The sequence below is a fragment of the Chlorocebus sabaeus genome, chromosome 17 (genome assembly GCF_047675955.1).
Source record: "Chlorocebus sabaeus isolate Y175 chromosome 17, mChlSab1.0.hap1, whole genome shotgun sequence".
In the NCBI taxonomy this organism is placed as follows: Eukaryota; Metazoa; Chordata; class Mammalia; order Primates; family Cercopithecidae; genus Chlorocebus; species Chlorocebus sabaeus.
In genome coordinates this window covers 11,466,026-11,481,140 of record NC_132920.1, presented here as the reverse complement: position 1 = coordinate 11,481,140, position 15,115 = coordinate 11,466,026, and the positions used below count along the sequence as shown (strand labels likewise).

General features: G+C 38.3%; 1 long non-coding RNA gene across 1 annotated transcript in view; it reads left to right on the top strand.

Moving 5' to 3' along the window:
• Positions 1–291: 291 nt before the first annotated feature.
• The window catches only part of LOC103222165 (uncharacterized), a 49,312-nt gene continuing 34,488 nt past the window's right edge, over positions 292–15,115 (top strand). The window contains exon 1 of the long non-coding RNA XR_005242942.2: positions 292–360. This is a non-coding gene — a long non-coding RNA (uncharacterized lncRNA). The remainder of the gene's footprint in view (positions 361–15,115) is intronic.

Genomic DNA, 15,115 nt, shown 5'->3' with positions numbered 1-15,115 from the left:
ACTGTGTTAGTGTAGGAGAAGAGAGAAATATGAAAATTTTTCACTAAAATATAGTATGATAACATATAAATAGAGTTAGATACAAGCTGTGGCAGCTGAACAGATGTGATACTATTTAATTGATATTGCAAAGATCCAAAGGGGAGATAATATGTAAGCTGAATTTTTAATGATTAGAAAGATTTGATCAGTTATCTTAGGAAATATAAAGAACATGTCAATAAGCATTGAAGACTTAAATCAGATTATGAAACTATTTTTTAAAAGCCCTGACTCTCATATTTCTATTTTAGGCATCTGAATAAATGATAATATTCATTGTTTGGAGATCATAAATGGAGCACATTTATGAGAAAAGTGGTAAGTTTGAATGGGGCCATTTTGAATTTGGCATGCCTGTTGGACACTTAAGGAAGCTGGATGTATCGTTCTTGAGACTGGAGAAAGGTGGTTTGAGTTAGAAAAGCAGATTTGATGGCATAATATATTTTAGGTGGTTGTTAAATTTGTTAGCATGTTTGAGACGTCCTAGAGGATGTGCAGTGAGAAACAAAAGGACCTAGCACATCGTGATGATTTAATGTATGTCAGACATTCTGTTAGGCACTTTGCATGTATTTGGGAAGAAATGCAATTACAATTACAATTGTATTTTGGTATGAGAGACCTGGATTTGAATCCTTGCTCTACTACTTCACTGTGTGTGACCTTGAGCAATACACTTAGTTTCTCTAAACTCCAGTTTTCTCATCTTTCAAAAAGGGTAATAATAAGGCCTACTTCATTTGGTTGTGTGAGAATTAAATACAAAATTTGGAGTGTCTAGCATATGGTAAGTCACCAATACATATAATTCACTCTTTTTAATTATTAATATTATTATTATTAATGACATATTATTTAGCCTTCATAACAACCTTATGAAGTACCTTTATTGTCTTCCTTTAACTGCAAATATTATGATTGACTAAGGTTTCTAGTTGGCAGCTAGATGATCCAGAGAGAATCCAGGTTTAAATTAATTGAAATTTAAAATTTCTCTCCAGGGCGCTTTTTTTTTTTTTTTTTTTTTTTTTTTTTTTTTGGAGACAGAGTCTCGCTCTGTCACCCAGGCTGGACTTCAGTGGCCGGATCTCAGCTCACTGCAAGCTCCGCCTCCCAGGTCCACGCCATTCTCCTGCCTCAGCCTCCCGAGTAGCTGGGACTACAGGCACCCACCACCTCGCCCCGCTAGTTTTTGTATTTTTTAGTAGAGACGGGGTTTCACCGTGTTAGCCAGGATGGTCTCGATCTCCTGACCTCGTGATCCGCCCGTCTCGGCCTCCCAAAGTGCTGGGATTACAGGCTTGAGCCACCGCGCCCGGCCGGCTCTTTTTATAAAACTGCTTTGTGGTAGTTTCTTACAGACATTTGAAACAAGTATTTGATGAAATTATATTCATAAGAATATATATATTCTTCATTGTTGTTATTTAAAGAAAAACAGGACAACTCCAGACACGACTCCACAACAACTATGTAATCATATTTCAGTACATGTAACCTCTCTCTTTGCCAGGATAGTTAGTGCCATAAAAGTAATACCTGTCAACAGATTTGATTACCCTCTGCTTTTAGACAACTGAAAATAATAATCTTAGATGTCAGAGTATCAACCAAGAACTACAAAAATGTTCTTCTCCATTAAGTTTTGGACAGATAACCTATACTTACTTTGAAATATCTTGCTAAGACTGAAGTCTTAATATATAAATACAGTGAAAATAATTTGTGCCACCCACCAATTTCAAAGGCTAGTTGATAAGTGATTAGAGCAGCTTTATGTCTCTGTAAAGAGTTATAGGAACCTAATGATTTATTAGCATTTCAACTGCTGCCTTCTTTTTCCTTTCATGCTCTGACAGTTCTTGTCATAACACCCTTAGCTGGTGATTTAGTGGAATCTCCCTTAGCTGATGATTTAGTAGTAAGCAGATCGTAGATTTAATATTACACAGCTCCCCTATTTAAAGCTGCAGGGTATTTGTTCCAACGGAACTTTACTTATGTAGCAAACATTCATTGGTACCTTGTATATCAGATACTGTCCAAAAGTGGAAACCCCAAACTGAAAAGGCATAGTCCCTTTCTTTAATGAGTTAATATTCTAGTGAACATAGTGGACTTCTTTACAGAGTAGATTTCTCTACAGAGAAATCATTGCGATAAGTTTTGTAATAAAGGGATGTTAAAGTTGTATGTGGAGCTTAGGCAAAGCAGTCTTCAAAGAAGAGGTTACATTTGAGTGTAATATTATAAGTATGTACATTTTTAAAGGCCATTAAATTGAACACTTACAATTTATGCACTTCAGTTATGTAAATTTTATCTTTAAAACTATAAAGAGATATTTAACTATAGTTAGCAGGTTTGCTTTTCACAAGGGTATGGGCTGGCAATTCAGAAACATTCTCTGTATTCTAGACTTAATAAAATGCATTTACTATAGTAATATTTTATAATTTTATATACATAATATATGTATAATATATATCTCATATCTATGATAATAAGAGAATGAGAGTCAGGTTTCCCACTGTTGAGAAGGGAAATGCATATGGACATGGGTAAAAGGCAATGTACTCTGTAATGTTTGATTGCAATTGGAAATATCCGTGTAAACTTATGGTTTTTAATAGTAAAACTTCAATCTTAATTTTTATTTTTTTAACTTTGGTTTTAGGTTTGGGGTATATGTGCAGATTTTCTATATAGGTAAATTGCATGTCAGGGGGGTTAGGTGTACAGATTATTTCACCACCCAGGTAATAAGCATAGTACCTGATAGGTAGTTTTTTGATCCTCATCCTTCTCCCTCCCTCCACCCTCAAGTAGGCCCCAATGTCTGTTGTTCCCTTCTTTGTGTTTATATGTACTCAATGTTTAGCCCCCACTTAAAAGTGAGAATATGCAATATTTGTTTTCTGACCTTGTGTTAGTTTATGTAGGATAATGGCCTCCAGCTCCATCCGTATTGCTTGCTGTAAAGGACATGTTCTTCTTGGTTTTTTGTGTCTGTATAGTATTCCATGGTATATATGTATCATATTTTCTTTATCCAGTCTACTGTTGATGGGCATTTAGGTTGATTCCATGTCTTTGCTGTTGTGAATAGTGCTGCAGTGAACATACATGTGCATGTGTCTTTATGGTAGAATGATTTATATTCCTTTGGGTATATATCTAATAATAGGATTACTGAGTTGAATGGTAGTTCTGCTTTGAGTTATTTGAGAAATTGCCACACTGCTTTCTATAATGGCTGACCTAATTTACCTTCCCACCAGCAGTGTATAAACATTCCCTTTTCTCCACAACCTCACCAGCATCTGTTATTTTTTGACTTTTTATTAATAGCCATTCTGACCGGTGTGAGATGGTATCTCATCATGGTTTTGATTTGACTTTCTGTAATGATTAGTTTGTTGAACATTTTTTCATACGCTTGTTGACTACATGTGTATCTTCGGAGAATTGTCTATTCATATCCTTTGCCCACTTTTTAATGGGATTTGTTTTTTGCTTGTTGATCTGTTTAAGTTCCTTATAGATTCTGGATATTAGGCTTTTGTTGTATGCATAGTTTACAAATACTTTCTCCCATTCTGTAGGTTTTCTGTTTGCTCTGTTGATAGTTTCTTTTGCTGTGCAGAAGCTCTTTCATTTAATTAGGTCCCATTTGTCCAGTTTTTATTTTGTCACACTTGCTTTTGGTGTCTTCGTCATGAAATCTTTGCCAGGTTCTGTGTCCACCATGGTATTTCCTAGATTATCTTCCAGGTTTTTTATAGTTTTGGGTTTTACATTTAAGTCTTTAATCCATCTTGGGTTGATTTTTATAAATGGTGTAAGGAAAGAGTCCAGTTTCAATCTTCTGCATATGGCTAGCAAGTTATCCCAGCACCATTTGTTGAATAGGGATTTCTTTCCCCATTGTTTTTGTCAACTTTATCAAAGATCAGATGGTTGTAAGTCTGTAGCATTATTTCTGGGCTCTCAATTCTGTTCTATTCATCTATGTGTCTGTTTTTGTACCAGCACCATGCTGTTTTGGTTACTGTAGCCTGGTAGTATAGTTTGAAGTCAGGTAACTTGATACCTCCAGCTTTGTTCTTTTTGCTTAGGATTGCCATGGCTATTCAAGTTCTTTTTTGGTTCCATATGAATTTTAAAATAGTTGTTTCTAGTTCTGTGAAGAATATCATTGGTAATTTGATATAAATAGCATTGAATCTATAAATTACTTTAGACAGTATAGCCATTTTAACAATACCGATTCTTCCTATCCATGAGAATGGAATGTTTTCCCATTTGTTTGTGTCATTTCTGATATCTTAGGGCAGTGTTTTCTAGTTCCAATTGTAGAAATCTTTCACCTCCCTGGCTAACTGTATTGCTAGGCGTTTTATTTTACTTTTTGTGGCTATTGTGAAAAGAACTGTGCTTTTGATTTGGCTCTCAGCTTGGATATTGTTGGTGTATGGGAAAACTGGAAAGAAAACATAACATCTACCATAACAAGAAAGCTCCAGATAAACGATACAATTATAACTCTTTTTCCATCACAGAACTAAGGTTGCAGCACAACCAAGAAGCCTGAAATTTAAAGAAAGGCCCTTATTGGGATGTAAGCACTGTCATACCTGAGTCAAAGCATGAGATGAAGAGATGTTAGCTGCCACACAAACAGGATAAAAAAGAAAAGAGTGGGTTAGATGAAATATTTGAAAAAATAAAAATAATGGAAAACATGAAAATACATATCCAAGAAATGCATGGGACCCCATGCAGCATATGTGAGGGAAAAAATCTAACTAGACAAATAAAATCCAAACTGCTGGAAACGAAAAGTCAAAAGAAAATCTTGAGGACAATCCAAATAAGAATTAGTAAGAAATAGTAAGAATTAGTAAGGAATAAGAAATAGTAGATATCGCATTAGAATTTGTGCAACCCAGAAGACAATAGAGTGACATCTTTAAAGCATTGAAAGAAAAAAAAAACTAGCATCTCAGAATTCTATATTTTTTTATCCATTGCTAGAATCAGCAAGAATTCTATATCTTTTAAAATAAAATCAAATAAATATTGTTTTGAACAAACAAAAGATGAAAGAATTAACTATCAGCAGATCTGTGCGAGATGAAAAATTAAATGAGTACTTTAGCAGGAGGAATAAGATCCTAGAAACATAGTTGTACACAAAGAAATGAAGATTACAGAAATGCTGAAAAGGAAGGTAAATATCAAACACATTTTTAAGTTGACAATTATCCTGAAAGATAACTGAATGACCAAAGCAAAAGTAGTAGCCATGTAGTGTATGTTGGTAGAATATTCACATCTAAAATTTATGAAAATGATAGCACAAAGGATGGGAAAGTGGACTTGGAAGTATAGAGCTGTGAGTTTGAGATCCTTAAACTACATATGACATAATAGTTTGAAGGTAGATTGTAAATAGTTAAAGGTATATATTAGCAGACCTACAGCAACCATTAAAAAGTTATAAAAGATGTTTGTTTTTTTGTTTGTTTGTTTTTGAGATGGAGTCTCGCTCTGTCACTGGGCTGGAGTGCAGTGGCACAATCTCAGCTCACTGCAACCTCCACCTCCCGGGTTCAAGTGATTCTCCTGCTTCAGCCTCCCGAGGAGCTGGGACTACAGGTGCCCTCTACCATGCCTGGCTAATTTTTGTATTTTTAGTAGAGACAGGGTTTCACCATGTTGGCCAGAATGGTCTCGATCTCATTTAGTGATCCACCCCGCCTCGACTTCCCAAAGTGCTGGGATTACAGGCATGAGTCACCGTGCCCGGCCCCCAAAATATATGTTTTTTAAAAGGCGATAGTGAGTGTAAAATGGAATCATAAAAATACTCCATCAATTCAGAACAGAAGGGAAAAGAGGGAAAAAAGGAACAAAAACTAAATAGAATACATATAAAACAAATAGCAAGATGGCAGATTTAAATCTAACTGATGTCAATAATTACATTAAATTCCCCATGAAAATGCAGAACGTATCAGATTGATTTTTGAAAAGCAAGACCAATATTTATCTGGTGAATGAGATTCCGTGACAATGAACGTGGTTTACCCAGTGCAAGGCTTGTCCATTGCACGTTGGGTGTGCTGACCCCTGTGATTTCCCCACATGTGGAAAACCTGACTGTGGAAATCCTGACTGTGGAATTTGTGCTGGTTGGGAACTGTGTAACTGCTTTTCCCTGAAAAAAAAAAAATAAAAAGAGCACGGTACTCTTGTATGCTGTCTATAAAACAAACCCGTTGTACATATAAAGGCAAAATATGTTAAAAGTGATAAAGAAGGACCTTAAATAATAATAAAGGAGTAAGTTTAAAACAAGATATAAGAAGAGATAAAAAGCATAAATGTGTATGCAGTTAACAACAGAGCTTCAAAATACATGAAGCAAAAACTGCTGGAGCTAAAAGAAGTAGACAAATTAATCATTATAGTTTAAGACATCTATGCTCCTCTTTCAGTAATCAATAAGACAATAAAGGGAAAATCAGTTACGATATACAAGGCAAGAACAATATTATTAACTGGTTTGACCTAATCAACGTTTATAGAACATCCAACCCAGTAACAGTGGAATATACATTATTTTCAAGTGCACACGGAGCATTCACCAAAGAAAGACTATATTCCCGGCCATAAAACAAACCTCAATAAATTCAAATAGAATTACATGCAAAGTATCTTCTGTGATTTAAAGTAGGAATTACACTAGAAATCTATAACAGAAAGGTATCTGAAAAAATTCCCAAGGATTTGGAATTTAAGCTACACAATTTTCAATAACAATTGGGGCCGGGCACGGTGGCTCATGCCTGTAATTGCAGAACTTTGGGAGGCTTATGGCGGGCCTGAGGTCGGGAGTTCAAGACCAGCCTGGCCAACATGGCGAAACCTCATCTCTACGAAAAATACAAAAATTAGCCGGCCATGGTGGTGCATGCCTATACTCCCAGCTACTGGGGAGGCTGAGGCAGGAGAATCATTTGAAACATTTGAACCCCAGAGGCAGAGATTGCAGTGAGCCAAGATCGTGCCACTGCACTCCAGCCTGGGCAACAAAGCGAGACCTCGTCAAAAAAAAAAAAAAAAAAAAAAGGAACATATTTTAAATTTAATTAAAATGAAAAGCAACATATTAATATTTGTGAGATGCGGCTAAAGCAGTGCTTAGAAGGAACTCTACAGCGTTAGACAACTATATTCAGAAAAAACCCTGCCATTTCAATGACTTCAATGTCTACCTTAAATAAAACTCATAGTAAGTAAAAGGAAGGAAATAATAAACATAGGAAGAGAAATCAATAAAACAGAAAATGGAAAAACAATAGAGAAAATCAATGAAAACAAAGCTTTTTGTTTGTTTGTTTGAGAAGAACAACAAAAAAGATAAACTTTTAGCCAGACTGATTAGAATAAAAAGAGGAGACACAAATTGTAAACAAATATCAGAAATAAAAGAGGAACGTCATTACTGACCCCAAAGACATTAAAAGCACGATCAGCAGGTATTACAAACAACTTTATGCAAATACATTCAATAACTTAGATGAAATAGACATATTTCCCTTCTAAGTATACCAACATATGCTGAAATAGACATATTTCTGAGAAGATTCAAATTATCAAGTTTTCTTCAAGAAGAAATAGATAATCTAGACCTATATCTAGTAAATAAATTGAATTTGTAATACAAATCATTTTTATGAATAAAACTCCAGGTCCAAATGCATCACCTATAAATTCTACCCAATTAAGGAAGAAATAATACAAATTCTACACAAACTCTTCCAGAAAATAGAAGAGAAGGAAATATTTATTTGTCCTTTATCAAGCTAGCTTTATTCTAATAACAAATTAGACAAACATACTATAAGAAAAAAATAGATACTTACCCCTCATGAAGATAACTTCATAATTAAAAAAAAAATTTTTTTTTTTTTTTTTCTGAGTTGGAGTCTCGCTCTGTCTCCCAGGCTGGAGTGCAGTGGCACAATCTCGACTCACTGCAACCTTTGCCTCCCAGGTTCAAGCGATTCTCCTGCCTCAGCCTCCTGAGTAGCTGGGATTACAGGCACACACCACCACACCCGACTAATTTTTGTATTTTTAGTAGAGATGAGGTTTTACCATGTTGGTCAGGCTGGTCTCAAACTCCTGACCTCAGGTGATCCACCCGCTTCAGCCTCCCAAAGTGCTGGGATTACAGGCGTGAGCCAGCATACACGGCCATCAGTTCTAAAAAAATTCATCCTTTAGTATGTGAAACATAATATATGATGACTAAGGGTGGTTTATCCTAGGAATAGAAGGTTGTTTCAACTTTAGAAAAATCAATCCATGTAATTCAAGCAGACTAAAGAGAGAAAAATATATGATTATCTCAATAGCCGATAAAAAAAGTACTTGGCAAAATTTAATATTCATGCGTGATTTTAAAAAGATAAAATGCTCAGCAGTCTAAGAATAGAAAGAAATTTCCATAATTAGGTATAGTGTGTCTACAGCAAACCTAAAACTGTCATACTTAATAGTCAGATATTGAAAGCTTTCTTCCTAAAATTTTTAAACAGCAAGATATCTCCCCTTACCACTCCTAACCAGTATTGTACTAGAGTTCTTAGCTAGTGAAATCAGGCAAGAAAAAGAAATAAAATGACATACAGATTGGGAAGAAAAAAATAGAACTGCTTCTACTTGCAAATGACATTGTCTATACCGAAAAATCCCATAGAATCTGTAAGAAATGTTAAAAAATTTTAATTTGGTTTAGCAAAATCTCAGGATAGAGGTCAATATACTAAAATCAATTATATTTCTATATACTAGCAATAAGTAATTAGAAAATAAAATTTTAAAACCAGTGTCATCTACAATAGCATCAAAAGCTGAAGTATTTGATCAAAAGCTATAAATCCAATAAAACATGTGCAAAATCTCTATGCTGAAAACTAAACAACACTGACATAAAAAATGAAAGAATAGATCTGCTGCTGTGAATTTGGTCACCTGGTTCCAGTTTCATGTCTTCCTCTTTACTTACTATGTGAATTTGAGCAGTTTCTTCAGTTACATTGTACTTCTCTTGCTCATTTGTAAAATGAGACTGATAATAATAACTACATAATGAGGTAATGTTACAATATGTGTCTAATAGAGTACCTGGCATATCATGAATGCTCAATAAATGTTATCTCTCTTTATTTTTATTAAAATGACAGTGTGCATAAAGTCAGTATTTTACTGATTTTGCCCAATGTTGTTTCCACAAGGGTGGTTCTTTTTAAATAAATCATATATGCCATGCTTTTCCATATGTGGCAGTCATGAAAATGCACCATGTTGGTCTACTGCTTCAGAAGCATAACTGACTTATGGCCCAACTGCTGTCCTTTGTGATCCCCCGCCACCTTTATGCTAAAGCCACGCTTCCTGCCAGCTCCCCGAGCCAATGACTCAGTGCAAATGCCTGAGTTTCCCTGGCAGAAGCTAGAGGAAAGCATAAAGAGGTGAGATGTGCTAGAATGGATATATTATGTGAAAACTGGACACTAACCAGAAAGTATGTTCCACGGGAAGGCCCATTCACCGAAACATCAGGCCTCACCTACATTCAGTGGTTGCTGTCACAGAGATAGGTAATTAATATTCATGAGGATAGTAAGGCCTCAAAATGAAAGACCAAGTGGCCAAGCTTAACCACTAGACACCCAGAGTCCACAATTACTATAACGACCGGGAAGATCAGAGGCATCAAAGGGGGCTTGACCGTCAAGGAGTCGGAGGGATGGATACTACAGCATGGCATTCCCACAGCCAAAATAGATAAGGGCAAAGAAGGCTGATGCTTAACATCTACAACCAGAAAAGGCAAGAAAGGAGGAGCAAGAGGCTGACAGCAATTTCCCCAGTAAAGTCATGATACTTTGCTCAATTCTAGGAACTGAGCCAATTTTCAGGTCCAAAATCCACTGACTAAAAAGACAGCCGAGCCCCTAAGAATGAGTACCCTGCAACACTGCAACAAATTTATATCGAGATGACTTGTCCCCTCCTTCCCCAAAGGGACCCACGACCATTTGCTTGGGTGACTGTATGCCACGGAAAGGGAAGGTCTAGACTATTGCACACAAGTTCGAGTTGACCTTGACACCCGGACACCTTGTTGAAGTGGGGGCTTATAAGAGTCAAGTAATGAATGGAGTCCTAGCTGGGTCTGGCATAGAGTGGGCCCACAAAACCTGTAGACTCACCCAGGGATCATTTCTCCATCTCCATGTATCACTGGAATGAATGGACTTGGCAGTTGGAGTAAACCCTACATTTGTTCCTTGGTCAGTGAGGAAGTGCTATGGTAGTGGGAGAGGCCAAATGGAAACTCTGAAACTGTCTCCCAGGCAACATGGTAAATACAAAATAGGGATTGGTCATCTCTATCATATCTCTTTTTAATTGCTAGTCTCCCCCAGCAGGAAGTGGATGGACTCTGAAAAATGACAACAGATGACTACAGTTTCAATCACATGGTGGTGGATTGCGGCTGCTGTGCCAGAGGTGGGATCACAGCTAGAACACATTAATCAGGCCGCAGGTCCGTGGCATGTGGTTGTCGATTTGGTGACTGTGCCTTTTCTATCCATATTAGAAAAAAAGATCAGGAACAATTCACATTCACGTGGGACAGACTCCAATATTCTTTTATTGCTTTGCCTCAGGGCTATCTTAGCTGCCCTTTGCCATAATAGTCTGAAATAATCTAGATCACCTGAACCCACTGAACATCAAACCCATCCATTGCATCAATGACATCATGTTCATTGGCCAGAAGAAGCAAGAGATAGCTAGTATGCCGAAGGTCTTGGTAAAACACTCATCCTCCAGAGATGAAAAGATGAATGAGGATTTAAGGAATCCAGTGGTTAAGTTCATGCTGGAATATCCCCTCCAAAGCAAACAACAAATTGCTGCATCTTATATCTCATACCTCAAAGCAGGAGTGCCTGGTAGGCCTCTTTGGGTTCTGAAGGCAACTCATGCCACACCTAAGACTGCAGTTCCAGCCCACAAATTGGGCAACATGACTATTGGCAGCTTTGAGTTGTGCCTGGAGCACAAAAAGGCTGGAGATGCAGGCTGTGATGCAGTTCTGTCACCTGTGAAAGGGAAGGGAGAAGGAGGGTTAGTTAGGAAGAGTCTCAAAGTGCAGTGCTGCCCTGAAAAAGTCTCAGGCAGCCCAACAGGGAGCTCCAGAGCAAAGGCTGCCTGTTGGAGAAGTTCCATGATGAACAGAAAGGGCCAGGCCCTGGCACCCGCACTGTACTCATTAGCTGTTGAAGGTCTGCCTAGGAAAAGCATGGCCTCAACTCAACTGCTGTGGCAAAACAACCAGAGGCCCTGCAACCAAGGCTATCACCTAACTGCTCCCTCACAGCTAATCTGCAAGTTCTTTCTTGAAGGGAGATCGTAATAGCTCCATATCCCCATATTGGAGATAATTCTCACTCTGCATTCTGCCAAGGAGCTGGTATGTGGGTGTGCTTGTGTGTGTGTGTGTGTGTTTGTGTGTGTGTATGCACACATGTGACAAAGGTATATTTAATTTATCAATGAGGGAACCAGCAGGATGAAGAAAGAGAAGAAAAATTACTATATATAGTTAGTGAACAAAAAGAATGCTGGACTAAGATTGCAAGTTAGATTGAAACTGGTAAATTACGAAACAACAAAACTATAATCTGTAGGATTTATATTTTCTACTGGACAGAAGTGAACTGCAACATAATGATCTTCCACAAGTTAACATTAACTTTACAAGAGTCTCACCTTAATCAATAGCTAATAATCAAAGTACATTTCTTCCCGTAAAACTTCCCAGCTGGGGGAACATTTGCCCTCTCCCAGCTCCAGAGATATTTGACAATGTCTGGAGACATTTGTGATCATCACAACTAAAGGGATGAGGGAGTGCTACTGGTATCTGGTGGGCAGGGGCCAGGGATGCTGCTAAATGAGCTATTATGCCCAGAACAGCCCCCAGAGCAAAGAATTACCCAGACCAAAATTTTAATAGTGCCAAGACTGAAAATCGTGTATAGATGACACTTTTGATGGCTTATTAGGCAATGCTGTAGTATGACATTAAGAGGGCATTAGAAGAAGATCTTTAATGTTTCCTTCTGCTTTCACTTAAATGTAAAATTGGGATAATGATAGAAGCAACTTCATTTAGGGTGAAGGATATTATTAAATAAAACAATTGCGGTTGACTGTATTTTTACAAAGATGATGCACAAATATATATCCCATCCCACATGCTCTTCTTCTGACGTGACACTGACATTCCTGTATTGAGGGGTGGAGGCTATGTTCCCTTCCCTTGAACCTGGGTAGACCTTTGCAACTACCTCCATCAACAGAACACAGCAGAAGTGACACTTCCTGACCTCTGAGGCTGGATCATAAAAAGCAACACAGCTTCCTCCTGGCTCTCTTTCTGGGGACACCGCCTTGGATGTTCTGAGCCAACATGAAACCAGTCTGGTTATGCTGGAGAAATCCTAGAGAGGGACTACATAGAGACCGAGAGAGGCTCCCACCCAGCCTGTCCAGTCTTATCAGCTCAGACACCAGACATGGGAGCGAATGAGGCTTTACAATAACTCCCAAGTACTGTCTGATTACAATCTGATGTGAAAGAAGCCTCCAGGCAGAACCACCTGACAGAGCGGCTTCTGAATTCCTGGCCCACAGACACCGTGGGAGATCAATGATTTTGTTGTCTTAAGCTTCTCTATTTTAAAATGATTTGTTCCATAGCAATAGACACTAAAACAACAATACAAACATAGTCCTTAGCACCCTGCATGGAAAGTGAGTTAACTGGTCACTCTTTTGGGGTAGTTTTAGTATTTTTAAGTAGTATTTACCTAGCATGTTTACTGTTTCCGTGCGCTAGAGGGCACACTGTCCATTGACAGCCCTCATACATGGAGGTGTAATTTTCTAACCAAAGCACCAGGTGGAGCCAGCCCCTAATTTTTCACTGTCCCTTTCAGAGGGTGAACTTGACAAAATGGAAAAAAGGCTTCAGAATCAAAATGCTAGCATGTTTAGGGAGATGTGTTAGAGAATGCTCAGTATTCTAAATTCTCAAATTCTAAAACACAAGAAAGCTTATTTTGATGAATAACTCATCCCTAGGCAGGGTGTGCACACATAGAAAAAGAATCCTTTTTTTAAAATTTTTTTTATTTTTTACCTTTGTCGCATTCTTGTTAAATGCAACAGAGAAGGTTATGTTTTCTTTAAACCCTGAAAAGGAGAAGAGATCTGCAAGCCTATGATTTCTAAACAATACTGTACTTAATTTTAGCCATTATCTAGACACATAGCTAATGCAAGTCTGTTTGCTGTTTGCTTCTGACGGTAAGACGTTATTTCTGAATACTGATTTATAGGACTCAGATAACATCTGTACCATCATTTTACCTTAAACATTTTTAAGTTTGCATGTTTTCTAGTCCTTTAATTTGTATACACAGAATTTAATGTTCTAGTGGCTGTGGAAATGGGCCCTGATTCCGATTGCAGGAAATGTGGGAACCAGATCCCTTAAAATGAATTGAGTGAACCAAATACATTGTATCTCCCTCTTGTCTGAGAAATTCAGAGCAGACTTCATCCATCATCATTCACTGTAACCTGAGCAGGTTGGCCACCCGTGCTTATTGTGATGATCTGCCAGTGTCTGTGTTACTCCTGAAGGCTGATGCCTCTACCCTGAGATGGCTCAGGGATGGTTAGGGCAATAGAGCAGTGGTCTTGAGAATAAAGATGGTTTGTGATCCGCTTATCGGATTAGAGGTTTATATTATAAAGTCAAGGCTTCATAGCGTGGTAAGGGATAAATCAAATAGCGGAAAGGATGGAGGCAGCTTGAACTCTGAAGAGCTGATTCGGTGGGGGTATTTCTACAACTTTTGACTCCACCCAAACCCTAGCTGACTTGTTACCTTGCTGATTAACCACAAGAACTGAGGGAGAAAGTAAGGTGTGATCAGCTCAAACCCTATCTATCTCATGCTGGGACTAACACAAAATAAAGCCAAACACAATTATATGGTAAGTCAGTAGAATCATGTTCCTATGGAGCGTGTCTGTCAGCGATGAGACTGATTCCCTATGGCCCTGTCTCATCACTTTCTGCTCACAGAATGTATATGTAACATATTTTTCTCTGACACACTAGTACTGGCAAAGGCTGTCTTCTTTGGCTTAACCACAAATTGTAGAGCGTGAGAGCCTCAGAACACCTCCAATCTCTCCCAGCTACTTTTGGAAATTCCCAGGAACAATTGTGCACATGCTCTCAAGAAGTTCCCGTGGATCCTCAAAACAGCCCTGTGAATCCGCAGTAGCAATGGTGACAAGCCTGCTGCAACCCTTTAGAGGGTACTTGGCTGGGTCCCCCGGTCACTGAAACTGACAGCAGGATTTTCAGGTCACTACTAAGCACTTCCCACCAATGGCCATGACTTCATTCCATGCCCTTGGTAGCCTGTCAGTGCAGGGGCTGGAGCGTGATGAGGTAGGCAGGGAGGCAGCCTCTGTCCCTGTGACTATTATCCTCCGTTGCTAGGCTGTCTTCTCGGGGATCATCTCCTTAGGGTCCCTTATCAAGTCTATGAGGGGCTGGTCAGGCATACAGCAGTATGAGCAGCCATTTGTCCCACCCAACCTCTCCAAAAATGATGAAAAACCATGGTATGTGGCCCAGATCTGGATACTGTACCTGGGCATGACTTCTTTCTCATAAGTCATTCACTTCTCAGGCAAATAACATACCATGGTAAGCTAAGCCCACCCTATTGCCCTTGCACCCCAGATGCACCCACATTAGCAGGCTCAGCCCATGCTAGATCTCAAACTGACCTTGGATTGCTCAAGCAACTTTAAACCCAAACCTACAAAGCTGATGTGTAGCTCACAATTTGATGATTATGCAAATTACATCCTGAAATGTCTCTACTAA